At 46.2% G+C, this 12,188-nt stretch overlaps 1 long non-coding RNA gene across 4 annotated transcripts in view; it reads left to right on the forward strand.

Moving 5' to 3' along the window:
• Positions 1-12,188, forward strand: part of LOC140478538 (uncharacterized) — a 37,217-nt gene that overhangs the window by 11,384 nt on the left and 13,645 nt on the right. The window contains exon 3 of one of the 4 annotated variants that reach the window (XR_011960793.1): positions 10,247-10,314. The exons of 2 other annotated variants lie outside the window; for them this stretch is intronic. This is a non-coding gene — a long non-coding RNA (uncharacterized lncRNA). Of the gene's footprint in view, positions 1-10,246; positions 10,315-12,188 lie in introns of those variants that run through there. One more of the 4 variants, XR_011960792.1, reaches the window with a different exon arrangement.

A 12,188-nucleotide genomic window follows, 5' to 3' on the forward strand; every position in this document is an offset into this window, starting at 1 on the left:
GATATCTGGTCGGCATGGACAAGTTGGACTGAAGGGTCTGTTTCTGTGCTCTACATCTCTATGACTCTAATAAATTAAAATTAAGATGGGTTTCTCTTTTATGGAGAGTTAGCAGAAGGCCAGACAATTCTCCTTGGAGCTGAGAAGGTTAAGCAGTTATTTTGACCAGGAGTTGATTTGTTTCCAGGGTATTTCATTTACAGCGAGACAGAGTGAGAAATTTATAACGTCACAATTTGTAGTATCTATTTTCAGGTAACTGGCAAATAATGCAAAGAAAAATGTGAAGATTATTTTGCTCACTAAGTTCTGAGCATCTGCAACAGTTTGACCGACAGCTGGATGCAGATTCAGTAGTTATTGTCAAAACAAATTTGAAATTTAACATTTTTAAGGAAGGATTTGGAGGGCTATGTCCAAATGGGAGGTGAGTTGGGACTGACTGGCACCATCTCCAGAAGGAGAGAGTACTGTCCCAATGGGCTGAATAGCCTCCAGCCCCTGTGCTGTGTGATACTGACCCATTCACTGTGAATGATGAAGCTCATCACAGGGCAGAACCGTAGAGATGTACAGCATGAAAATAAACCCTTTGGTTAAACTGGTCCATGCTGACTGGATATCCCAACCTAATCTAGTCCCATTTGCCAACACTTGGCACATATCACTCTACACCCTTCATATTCATATACCCATCCAGATGCCAAATGGTTTAATTGTACCAACATCGTCCACTTCCTGACAGAAGATTCCATACATGCACCAACCTCAGTGGGGAAAATAAATTGCCCCTCAGATCCATTTTAAATTCTTCCCCTCTCATCTTAAACCTATGCCCTCTCATTCTCGACTCCCCGACCCCAGGGAAATGACCTTGTCTATTTATCCGACCCATGCCCCTCATGGTTTTATAAACCTCTATGAGGTCACCCCTCAGCCTCTGATGCACCTGGGAGGATCCCACCACTCAGATCACAATGGGGCCTGGCTGATTGACACAGCTTCAGACCAATAAGAGAGTTGGCATGATCCTCCAGCCAATGGGAGTGAATGAGGGGTGGGTCCAGCAGGCCAACACATGACCATCAGTTTTGCAGGCGCAGTGTCACTGTGAGGGGGGACTGAATGTGAAGGAGTGGGAGAGACAGCAGATACTGGGAGAGAGATGGAGTTAGTGTGGACTGGGAAGGTTGATAAACACTGTTTCAGTCTGCTGGACCTGAATTAGATACTCTGGGTAAATTAGAACCAAAAGAACTTCGGATGCTGTAAATTACACACAACAACCAGAAGGTGCTGGAAAAGCTCAGCAGATCTGGCAGCATCTGTGAAAAGAAATCAGTTCGCATTTTCGATCCAGTGACGCTTCCTCAGGAACTGATGTTACTAAGAAAAAAAAGTCTGTTTTTATGCAGAAGGTTGGGGTTAAGGAGTAAATGATAAGTGGGGATAGAGGCCAAAGAGAGAGATAAGAGCAGTTGGACAAAGGAGTGGATAACGATCTGACGGGTGGAGGGTGAATAGCTGTTTATGGGGACTGTTGGTGGCTAACCATAGGTAGTGTGTAATGGCAGGCTACGTAATAACAAGGCCTGGTATGTGGGGTAGGGGGCAAAGACACTAGGACGTGGGAGAGGTCAGGACCTAAAATTATTGAATTTGATGTTGAAGCCAGAGGGTTGCAGGGTCCCCGAGTGGGAGATGAGGTGTTGTTCTTCCAGTTGGTGTTAAAGTGTGGCTCTGGAAAAGCACCACAGGCCAGGCAGCATCCAAGGAACAGGAGAATTGGCGTATTGGGCATGTCAGCACTTCATCAGAAATGTGAATGCTGGAATACGGCTGAGAGATAAATAGGGAGAGGTGTTTGGGGTTGGGGGAAGGGAGCTAGGGAGGCAATAGGTGGTTGTAGATGGAGGGTCGTGGTGAGAGGGTGGAATGGATAATTGGGAAGGAAGATGGACAGGTGGGACTGTTCAAGAGGCCAGTGCTGAGTTGGAGGGTTGAATCTGAGATACGTTGGGGGAGGGGAGATGAGGAAACCTTGATGCTGTGTGGTTGGAAGTTCCCAAGGTGGAAGATGAGGTGTTCTTCCTCCAGGTATCGGGTGGCTCGGATTTGGGATGGAGGGCTTGCATGTCCTTGGCAGCGTGGTGGCGGAGGGGATGGGGGGTCGCCGAAGTGGTCGGCCACAGGGCAGTGGGGTTGGTTGGTGCATGTGTCCCAGAAATGTTCCCTGAAATATTCCACAATTTGGCGTCCTGAGAGCAAGGGACACAATATGTGAGTTGTTTGGGTGGGCAGGGAAATCTCTGCTGGATATGGGAGGATCAAGTGGTGCCTTGGATGGAGGTGAGGGGAAGGTGTGGGCACAGGTTTTCCACCTCTTGCAGTGGCAAGCGAAGGTGCTTAGAGTGGAGGGTGGGTTGGTGGGGACCGTGGATCTAACGTGGAAGTCACAGAAGGTATGATCTCTGTGGAATGCTGAAAGGGGTGGGGAGGGAAATATATCTCAGGTGGTTGGATCTGATGGTGGAAAGAGCAGGGGATGATGTGTTGTATCTGGGTGGAAAGTGAGGATGGGGGGATTCCATCTTTGTTGCATTTGGAGGGGTGGGGTTCAAAGGCAGTGGTGTGGGAAGTGGAGGAGATACACTGGAGGGCATTGTTGACCACATGTGAGGGGAAATTGCAGTCTTTGAAATAGGAAGCCATTTGGTATGTTCTGAATTGTTCTACCAGCTTGCATCAAGCTTCACTGGAACACTGCAGTAAGCATGAGACTGAGATGTTGGACAGGGAACAGTCTTGTGTGTTCCAGAGCAGGCAACTGGAAGCTCAGGGTCCTTTTTGCAGGCACAATGTGGATCATCAGCCACCATTTCCACCACCGCCACTCCTTTATCTTTCCAAATGTTCCTGTGTCTCTTTGGGCTCTGTCCCCACCTATTATTTACTGTTTAACCCCTATCTCCAGTAGTCCAAAGATGTGCAGGTTAGGAGAATTGGCCCAGCTAAATTTCCCGTAGTGTTCTGGGATGTGCATTAGTCCGGGGAAATGGTGAGTAATAGGGTAGGGGAATGGGTCTGGGTGGGTGTGGAATTGTTGGGCCGAAGGGCCTGTTTCCTGTGGGGATTCTAATTTTCCCAGCTGCCATCGGTTCTGAGGAAGGGTCACTGGGCCCGCGATAACCCATGGTGTGTGCAGGAGGCGGAAAGGGGAGAGTGGCAGCAGAAACCGGATGACATGTATCAGTGTAGACTGGTAGGGTTTAGTTGCACTCTGGGCAGGTAGTTAGTCTGAATTAGAAACTCTTGGTCCCATGTTTGCAGCAAAGGGGAAGATGGCTTGGGCCTCAGGCAGTGAGAGGTCCTGGGTTATAGCCACCATCTTTATTGGGGCAAGGTACAGCAAGGAGCATGCACGTGTCCTCTTCCTGGGTGGGGGCGGGGTGATTTGAAGAGGAGCATTTACACATCAAACACATACCAAGAGAAGTGTTTGTCTTCACTATTCATCATGCACTGACTGAGCTTTGTTTTGTGAATTCATTTTATAGGATATTAATTGAGAATAATTGAGACTGGGATCTCCAAAAAACAAGTTTCTACAGTCAGTGGAGTCATCGGGATCTGAATATCATTGGCATTTAACTGTGGAACGAGAAAAGTTTGTCTGTTCTGACTGTGGGAAAATATCTTCAATATTTTTGTCAAGCCAAAAGCAGAAAGATGTTCAAGTTCATGGTTGGATCCCCCTTGCGTTCAATTCTTGGCCCTGTAGCTGCGGAAGGAGGTATTGGCCTGAGAGAGAGCACAGATTTATCCAAATTACACCTCGTCCTTTTGCATGAACTGTCAGATTTCGTCTCAATCATCCACTTTATAATGTTAATCTGTAAACTCCCTACTTCCAATTCTCCGCAAATTTCTCGTGGACTCAAATTCCAGCACCATTTCAGGTGGAACGTTCCAAATTCTGACAACTGTCTGTTCATTCAGAAACTGCTGAAGTCCATTTTGACTCTGAATTGAGTCTGAATTGGGCTGAATTGAAAGATGCAATGCTGTTCCTGAGCTCCCATTGAGATGCATTGGAACAGTACAGGAGGCTGAGGGCAGTGTAGGTGTGAGCAGACAATGAAAATGACAGGGCTGCACTGTGAGGGCTGCTTGGCTCAATGAGAGTGTTTTGGAGTTGGGTGTAAATAGTGAGGTGAGACAGGGAGAAGGTGAAGCTGAAACTCCGTTTTAGCTCAGGCCTTTCAGAAATTCACAGTCCCAATGGGAATAGCCAATTTGTCAGTGATACCTGTGGAGTATTTAAGTTTTTAAAGTGTGACATATCAGCTTAAGTAAAGATTTTTTTTGTTATTACAATGGACATGTTTGAAGTGAAGGAAGGTTACTCACTCATTTAAATTCTCTTAATGGGAGTAACTAGATGAATGCAGAGAGACGTGGTGACAGGAGCCCTCAGACCCGTGGTGTGCTCCTCTTGCACAATGTGGGAAATAAGGGCCGCTTCCAGTGTCCCTGACGGCTATGTGGGCAGCAAGGGTTCCCATCTGCAGCTACTGGGAAACTGCTTTTCAGAGCTGGAGCTGTGAGTGGACTCACTGTGGACCATCTGCAATACTGAGAATGTTATGGACAGCACGTTTAGTGAGTTAGTCACACTGCAGGTGAGGGTTACACAGGCAGAAAGGGAATGGGTGACCATCAGATCAAGTAAAAGGCTCAGGAAGCGAGTACAGGAGTCCCCTGTTGTTATCCCCTTCTCATACAGATACTGTATTCCGCTTGGGATTCTGTAAGGGCGGGAATGGGTGGGGTAGCTTCTCGGAAAATCAGCATCAGCCAGGTTCATGACACCACAGAGAGCTCTGCTGATCAGAACAAGAGGAATGGGAGTGGTAGGGCTATAGTGACAGGGGATTCAATAATCAGGGGTACAGCCAGGCACTTCTGTGCCCACAGACATGAATCCAGGATGGTATGTAATCTCCCTGGTGCCAATATCCATGATATCATGGAGCGGCTGCAGGACATTCTGGAGCTGGAGGGTAAACAGACCGTGGTGGTGCAACACACAGATACCAACGATATCGCTAAACAGAGGGATTAGGGCCTGAAAGCTGGATATAGGGAGAGCAGAGATGCATTAAAATGTAGCTCCTGAAATGTAATAATGTCAGACTTACTCCCAGTGCCATGTGGTAATGAGAGCAGGAATGAGAAGGTAGATCAGCTGGATGTGTGGCTGGGGGAAATGGTGTACCAGAGAAGGGTTATGATTCTTCAGGCACTGGGACTGTTTCTGGGTGGGACCTGTACCAGCCTGACCGGTTACCCCGGGCAGAGCTGAGACAAATCTGGTGGGGGCTTTTGCCAGTTCTATTGGTGATTTGTAACTAGTCTGGCAGGGGGTTGGGAACAAAAGTGTCGGCTTAGATGGGTCAGATTCAGGACAGGGAATGGGAGGTAGAATATTAGTGATGTAGTTAGCGGCTCAGAAAGCCAAAGGAAAGGAGGATTAAACGAAGATTGAGTCCCTCTTCAGCCATCAGTCCTGACATCCCAGGAAGGTGAGTCAACAAAATCTGGAGCTGTTTACATGTCTATGACTCTGTGCTTCAGCAAAATGGTGGAAATCTGCAATAAAAACAAAAAGTGCTGGAGATCCTCAGCAAGTCTGTCAGCATCTGAAATGATGACAGATGCAGGAAACATTGCAGCCTTAAAGAAGTGTTCAGATGATCACACCAAGCACCACAATATCGATTACACGCTGAGTGCCAGAACGTGGGACTAGAATAAATAGGTGCTTGATGACCAGCATGAATACGATGGGGCTGGAAAGTTGACGTTTCGGGTCAGGGCTATTTATCAAGACTGACAAAGGGTCCTGACCCAAAACATCAACCTTCCTGCTCCTCTGATGCTGCCAGACCTGCTGCACCTCCCCAGGTCCACATTGTACAGACTCTGACTTCCAGCATCTGCAGTCCTTAACTATCTTCACATCCCAGGACTCATCTGGTGATCCTCCTTTACACTCTCTCAATAACCAGGAGAGCCTTCCTTGGAAAAGGGGAACAAAGGTATATACAGTAATCCAGGTGTGGTCTCACCAAGGCCCTTCCAGAAAGGGATCCCTGCCCCCATCTTATCCATAATGGTCATCAAGCACACATGCCTGGTGTGATCATCTCAACACTTCTTCAAGGCTGCAATGTTTCCTGCATCTGTCACCATTTCAGATGCTGCCAGACCTGCTGAGGATCTCCAGCACTTTCTGTTTTCTCTTTTATAGAGTATTGAAAGGGGGGATTTGCAGTTGAGAAATTCAAATTGAACTTCATGTTACTGGATCCGTGCCGATCTGAATATCATTGACCTTTTCATCTGGAAGGAAAGGTTTGCATTCTGTCCATGGACGAATATTCCAAATGTCCGTGTGACTGGAAAAAAGTACTGAGACAGTGAAGTCCATATTAGCGTGGGGACTTGGTTTTTGAAAGTCTAAAAAATCATGGCACATTTCCCTGGAAAAGGTAAGACACAGATTGGTTTTGTATGAGGACAATTAACCATGAAACCAGAAAGACAACAGGATTCCTGCATCATGGAAAAATCTATGAAAATGGGATTGTTGTAATGGAGTGAGTTATCGATCATTGATTGTAATCCATTGGTGTTGTCACATCGGTTCCAGTGCCGTGGGGAAACACTGGAAATGTGATGAGTGCAGTGTAGGTTTCAGTTATTCAACTGGAAAGGTGAAGAAGAAATTTACAAGGATGATGCCAGGTCTCAGGGGTCTGAGGTACAGGAAGAGGTTGGACAAGCGAGGACTTTTTTGTTTAGAGCAGAGGAAACCGAGGGGGAATATTTTATAGAAGTGTATAAGACCATGAGGGGCGTGGGTAAGGTGAATGCACTCGATCTTTTTCCCAGGGACTCAAGGATTGGAGGGCATCAGGTTAAAGTTAGAGGAGAAAGAATACATGGGAACCTGAGGGACAACTGTTCTACACAAAGGTGGTATGTATATGGAATGAGCTGCCAGTGGGAGTGGTTGAGGTGGGTATATTAACAACAAGTAAAAGACATTTGGACAAATACATGGATAGGAAAGTTTCAGAAGCAGATGGGCCAAGTGCAGGGAAATGGGGTTAGTGTGGATGGACATTCTGATTGGCTTGGGCCAGTATGGGCCAAAGGGCCTGTCTCTGCTGCAGGACATTATAACTCTAAGTGCATTTGCTAGTTCTCCCCCTAACTCTGTTGGTATCATGGTATGTATTCTATCAGGGCAAGGACACTTGTTTATCTTTAACTCCATTAGCTTGCCCAGCTCTAACTCTTTCGTGATAATGATTGTTTCTTGGTCTTCACCTTCCCCAGTCTCCTTATCAATTACTGGCATGTTCTTCGTATCCTCCACTGTGAAGACTGACTGCTGTGTACTCATATTCCTGAACCCTGTTGGATAGGAATAACTGGGCACAGAACTCCGAGAGGTCGTCTTTGAGTCTTTATTGATGAGACACGGCAACTCCCTGGATAGTGTACATACAGAACACCTCCAGGCAGCATCAGGTAACTCCCCGCCTGTCCGATGTATGGCTCCCCTTCTTATACCTTTTTGTGGTTTGTGACTTCGAATACAGACTGTCTCTCAATATTATCTCCATGGCAACGGCAGTTCAAAACTCTAGTTCAGTTCAACACTTTGTGGTTAAACCACATACCCCTCCCCTCACACCCCTATGGCTCCCTCAAGTACCTGACAGGCGCTTCAGTTTCAGTGGGGCTGTCTATCAGGATTCTGATGTGGAGGAGCTGGGGTTGGGGTGGGGTGGACAAAGTTAAAAACCACACATCACCAGGTTATAGTCCAACAGGTTTATTTGGAAGTACAGGCTTTTGGGGTGTGCTGTGATTTTGAACTTGATCAGGATTATCTCTATGGTAACAGTTACGTGCTTCAACAATTAAGAGGCCATATGTTCACCAAACAATAGGTTCCCCTCTAGCAGTGTAAACTGCTATTCTGTTCCTGGGGATAGCTACTCATCACTTTTTATCCCCAATTCCATCATGCTTTCTGTTGATCTTGGAAGTTTTTCCAATCTCCGAATTTATCCTTGGTCTTTGACAGTTTGTATGTCTTCTCCTTCAATTTCATAGACTCCCTTATTGCCTTAGACATGGCAGATTACTCCTTTTCCTACAGTCCTTCCTTTTCACTGATATATACTTATGCTGAGAAATTTGAAAAATTACTTTGATATTCCTCCACTGTCCATCAACTGTCCCACAGTAAAGTCTTTGCTTCCAGTCTGCATTAGCCAACTCCTGCCTCATCCTATTATAGTCTCCTTTGTTTAAGCACAGGATCTTGGGATTGGATTTAATCTTCCTGCTTTCCATCTGTGTTCTAAATTCAACCAGATTAATGACAAGTCTTTATCAGATTACGAGGGGAGGCGATGTTTCCTGGGTGTTTTGGTTTCATTGTCAGTGACCTTGGCTTTGTAACAAAGTACAGGATAGATATTCACAACAGAGTATTCTGGACGGTGTGAATGTACTACACAGTCTAAAACCATAAATCACTGTCACCCCTCAGTTTAAAATTGTAAAATCATTATCTCCTACACGCTTCCTCTCTACCTAAGTTAGGAATGCTAATCCACCTGACTATACTGTTCTTTCTGAAAATCTCCTTTGGTGATGATGGTGATTTTTGGATTCATCTTTCTGCTTATTACCGTAAGAAGATAAGCACTGGGCACAGGAGAGGCAATGCAGCCCGTCGAACCAGCTCCTCCATTTAATACGGTGATGATTGAACTCACCTCGGTCTCAGCTGGATTATCCCGCCTGCTCTCTCTCACACTTCAACTCATTGCAAATTAAAAATCTGTATCTCTTCATTAAATTTGCTCTTGTCATGGCATCCACCGCATTTTGAATAGGAAATTCCACAGATTCACAACACATTGAGATAGGTACATTCTTCTTCATGAGGATAGAATAGAGTCCCTATAGTGCAGAAACAGGGTATTCATCCATCTAATCCACACCAACCCTATGATGAGCATCCCATTCAGACCTACCCATTCCCTGTAACCCTGCATTTCCCGTGGCTAATTGCCTAACCAGCACACGCATGGACCCTGTGAGCAATTTGGCCTGACCAATCCACCTAACCTGCACGTCTTTGGACTGTGGGAGGAAACTGGAGCACCGAACAAAACCATGCAGACATGGGGAGAATGTGTGAACTCCACACAGTTGCCTAACACTGGAATCAAACCCGGGTCCCTGACGCTGTGAGGCAACAGTGCTAGCTACTGAACCATCTCTGCTTAAAATCTGCTGCCCATTATTAACCACCCCACCCCGCAATTGACTGAATGTATATTCCTTACGTCAGAAATCGAGGTGTCTAAGCGGATGTCTCAATTAATCCCAGTGACAGCCCACATGTCCTGTGTGTCTGAATAGATATCATATAGACAACACCCTCCAGCCCACACTTTCTTTCACTTTCCAGGGACAGGTCTCCAGAGGCTTCATGGGGACTACAACTCCCACAGTCCCTGAGGCAGGGACTACACGTGTGCAGGGAAACCCACCACTGTACATGTACAGAATGTGGGCGGGTTTTGAAGCATGTTCTTTGGAGTAACTAGCGGAAAGCATTTCACACTGTGATTGGCAGGAAAGGGGACGCATCTGCCTATAGTATTGATCAGTTGTGGGGGGTGGGGTGGGGGTGGAGTCAAAGTGTCACTACGCCTAGATGGGACCAAGTTCCATTCGCAACTTGTCATAACACTGGGAATTGACCAATGGGAAACAAGGAAGAATCTGACCCATTCTCCCAGACTGAAGGTTCCTCTTCTGTCCAGGATCTGCCACCTCCCTTTCTGTTTCCTTTTGTTTCATTCTGCTGTTACATTATTGACTTGCAGCAACTGAAGGGAAAGGAAGTGAACCCAGAAAGGGTGCAGAGTCTAACCAGGGACGGGATGTGGTGGCATTGATCTGTTTATCAGTAACTCCATGAGAATGGGGAGGGTGTACATTAGGGGGCAGTAGAGTCAGAATGGTGGGAGAGAGTAAGTGGGCTGGAGGGTTACAGCTTTGGGAGAAGAAAGGGGGAAAAAGATATTCCAGAGAAACTAGAATTGTCTGTTCTGATTTTCTAATATGTACATATTCCTTTATACAGGGTGCTAGATGGTGAAGATTTGCAGACTGAAATCTCAACATCATGTACAGATTGTGATTAAGTTGACCAGCATTTGATGAACCAAAGATGGAGAATCACTGGGCCAAAATCCTGCAACACTCTCTCCCATCATTGTCGGTCTATCTGCGCCAAATGGACTGTGAATGGTACAAGACAGCAGCTCCCTACCATCTTCCCGAGGGTAACGAGAGACGGGGAATAAATGCTGGCTGAGCTACTGATGCCCATATCCTGGAAATGGGTTCTATCTCTAGTTGCTGAAACCCAGTTGATGTTACTGCAGGATGATGAGGGATGCTGAGTGCATCCTCCAGGAGGCAGCACCATCACATTACCACTGCCTACACCCACACAGTAACACCACAACGCCACTGGAACAAAAGGCAGTGAAGCCAAAGGAGGACTTAGATATAGTTCTTCAAGGTAAAGCCATGAAAGGGGATTGGAACACTGCAGGAACAGGAGACTGAGCTGGATGGTCATCTGTTTCCCATTGAATGGTGGAGCAGGATTGAAAGGCTGAATGGCCTCCTCCTGCTGCTATCTTCCAGGTATGTATATAGTCATGGAGCCCATGTCGGAAGAAGTAGGCAGGGATTCTCCAGGCGATTGCACTTCCACAACAGTTTTCAGTGAGGGATGGTTTGATGGATTTTATTTGACATTTATCTTTAACACAAGGTTTCTAAATTTTGGCTTTAAAATGTTGCAAAAGCTTTTTGCACAGCAAATAAAATTAAAGAAAATAACGTACACTGTCTGAATATAACAGTTTTAAAGCTTTCAACCTCCTGTAAAACAAAATCCTGTCTATTCCCAGACACCATCACTTTCCAGCTACTTAAAATCCAGGGAAATATTCCCTCCTTGTCTGAACCTTTGGATTTGATTTAATTGCTTTTCAGTTGTCATTCTGTGAGGTGTGAAGCGTACTTTGTCCCCATTTCTCTGACTCCGAAACGTGAGCACAACAACCTTCCCACCATCAAAATCATCATTACGCCATTTTGCTTTTGGTTAACCTATAATCTCCAGCAGTGCAAAAGTGAGGACTGCAGATGTTGGAAACCAGAGCCTAGATTAGGGTGGTGCTGGAAAAGGCCTCTCGCCAAAACGTTGATTTTCCAGCTCCTCGGATCCTGCCTGACCTGCTGTGCTTTTCCAGCACCACTCTAATCTAGACATATAATCACCAGCAGTAAACCATTCGTGTAACCAATTGAATATTTCCAAACAAAGCCTACTACGGGTCAAGTAAACCATTACAAGTGACAGAGTGAGAAGGGACTAAATCAAAGTAGAGTTGTGGGGAGGGGGCAGCGGTGGAGATAAAGTACTGTATCCCCTGCGGTGCCCACCTCTATGTAAAGCATCGAGAGCATTGATCCACACTCCATGCTCCTTCTCCAAGGACACCCTGCCTTAGAATAAAATCATAGAATAGAATCCCTACAGTGTGGGAGGAGAGCATTGGCCCATCAGACCGCACCGACCATCTGAAGAACATCCCACCCAGAGCACTCCATCCCTGTAACACTGCATTCCCCAAGGCTGATCCACCTAGTCTGCACAATCCTGGATAGTGTGGTCAATTTAGCACGACCGAGCCACCTAACCTGCACTTCCTTGGATTATGGGAGGAACCCAGAACACCTGGAGGGGACCCACACTATCATGGGGAGAATGTGGGAACTCCACACAGACCGTGGACCAAGGCTGGACTCCAACCTTGTACCTGATGCTGTGAAGCAGCCGTGTTCCAGTCACAATTTAAATCCAAACAGATGGTCCCTGTTTATTATCACATTGCTGTTTGTGGAGACTTACTGCCCAGAGAGACATCCTGAGGTTCAGAAAGTGGCAATGTAAGTTCAGTCACCTCCAGCCCAGTTAATGTGGTTAACAACAACATCAATACTCC

The sequence above is a fragment of the Chiloscyllium punctatum genome, chromosome 6 (genome assembly GCF_047496795.1).
Source record: "Chiloscyllium punctatum isolate Juve2018m chromosome 6, sChiPun1.3, whole genome shotgun sequence".
In the NCBI taxonomy this organism is placed as follows: Eukaryota; Metazoa; Chordata; class Chondrichthyes; order Orectolobiformes; family Hemiscylliidae; genus Chiloscyllium; species Chiloscyllium punctatum.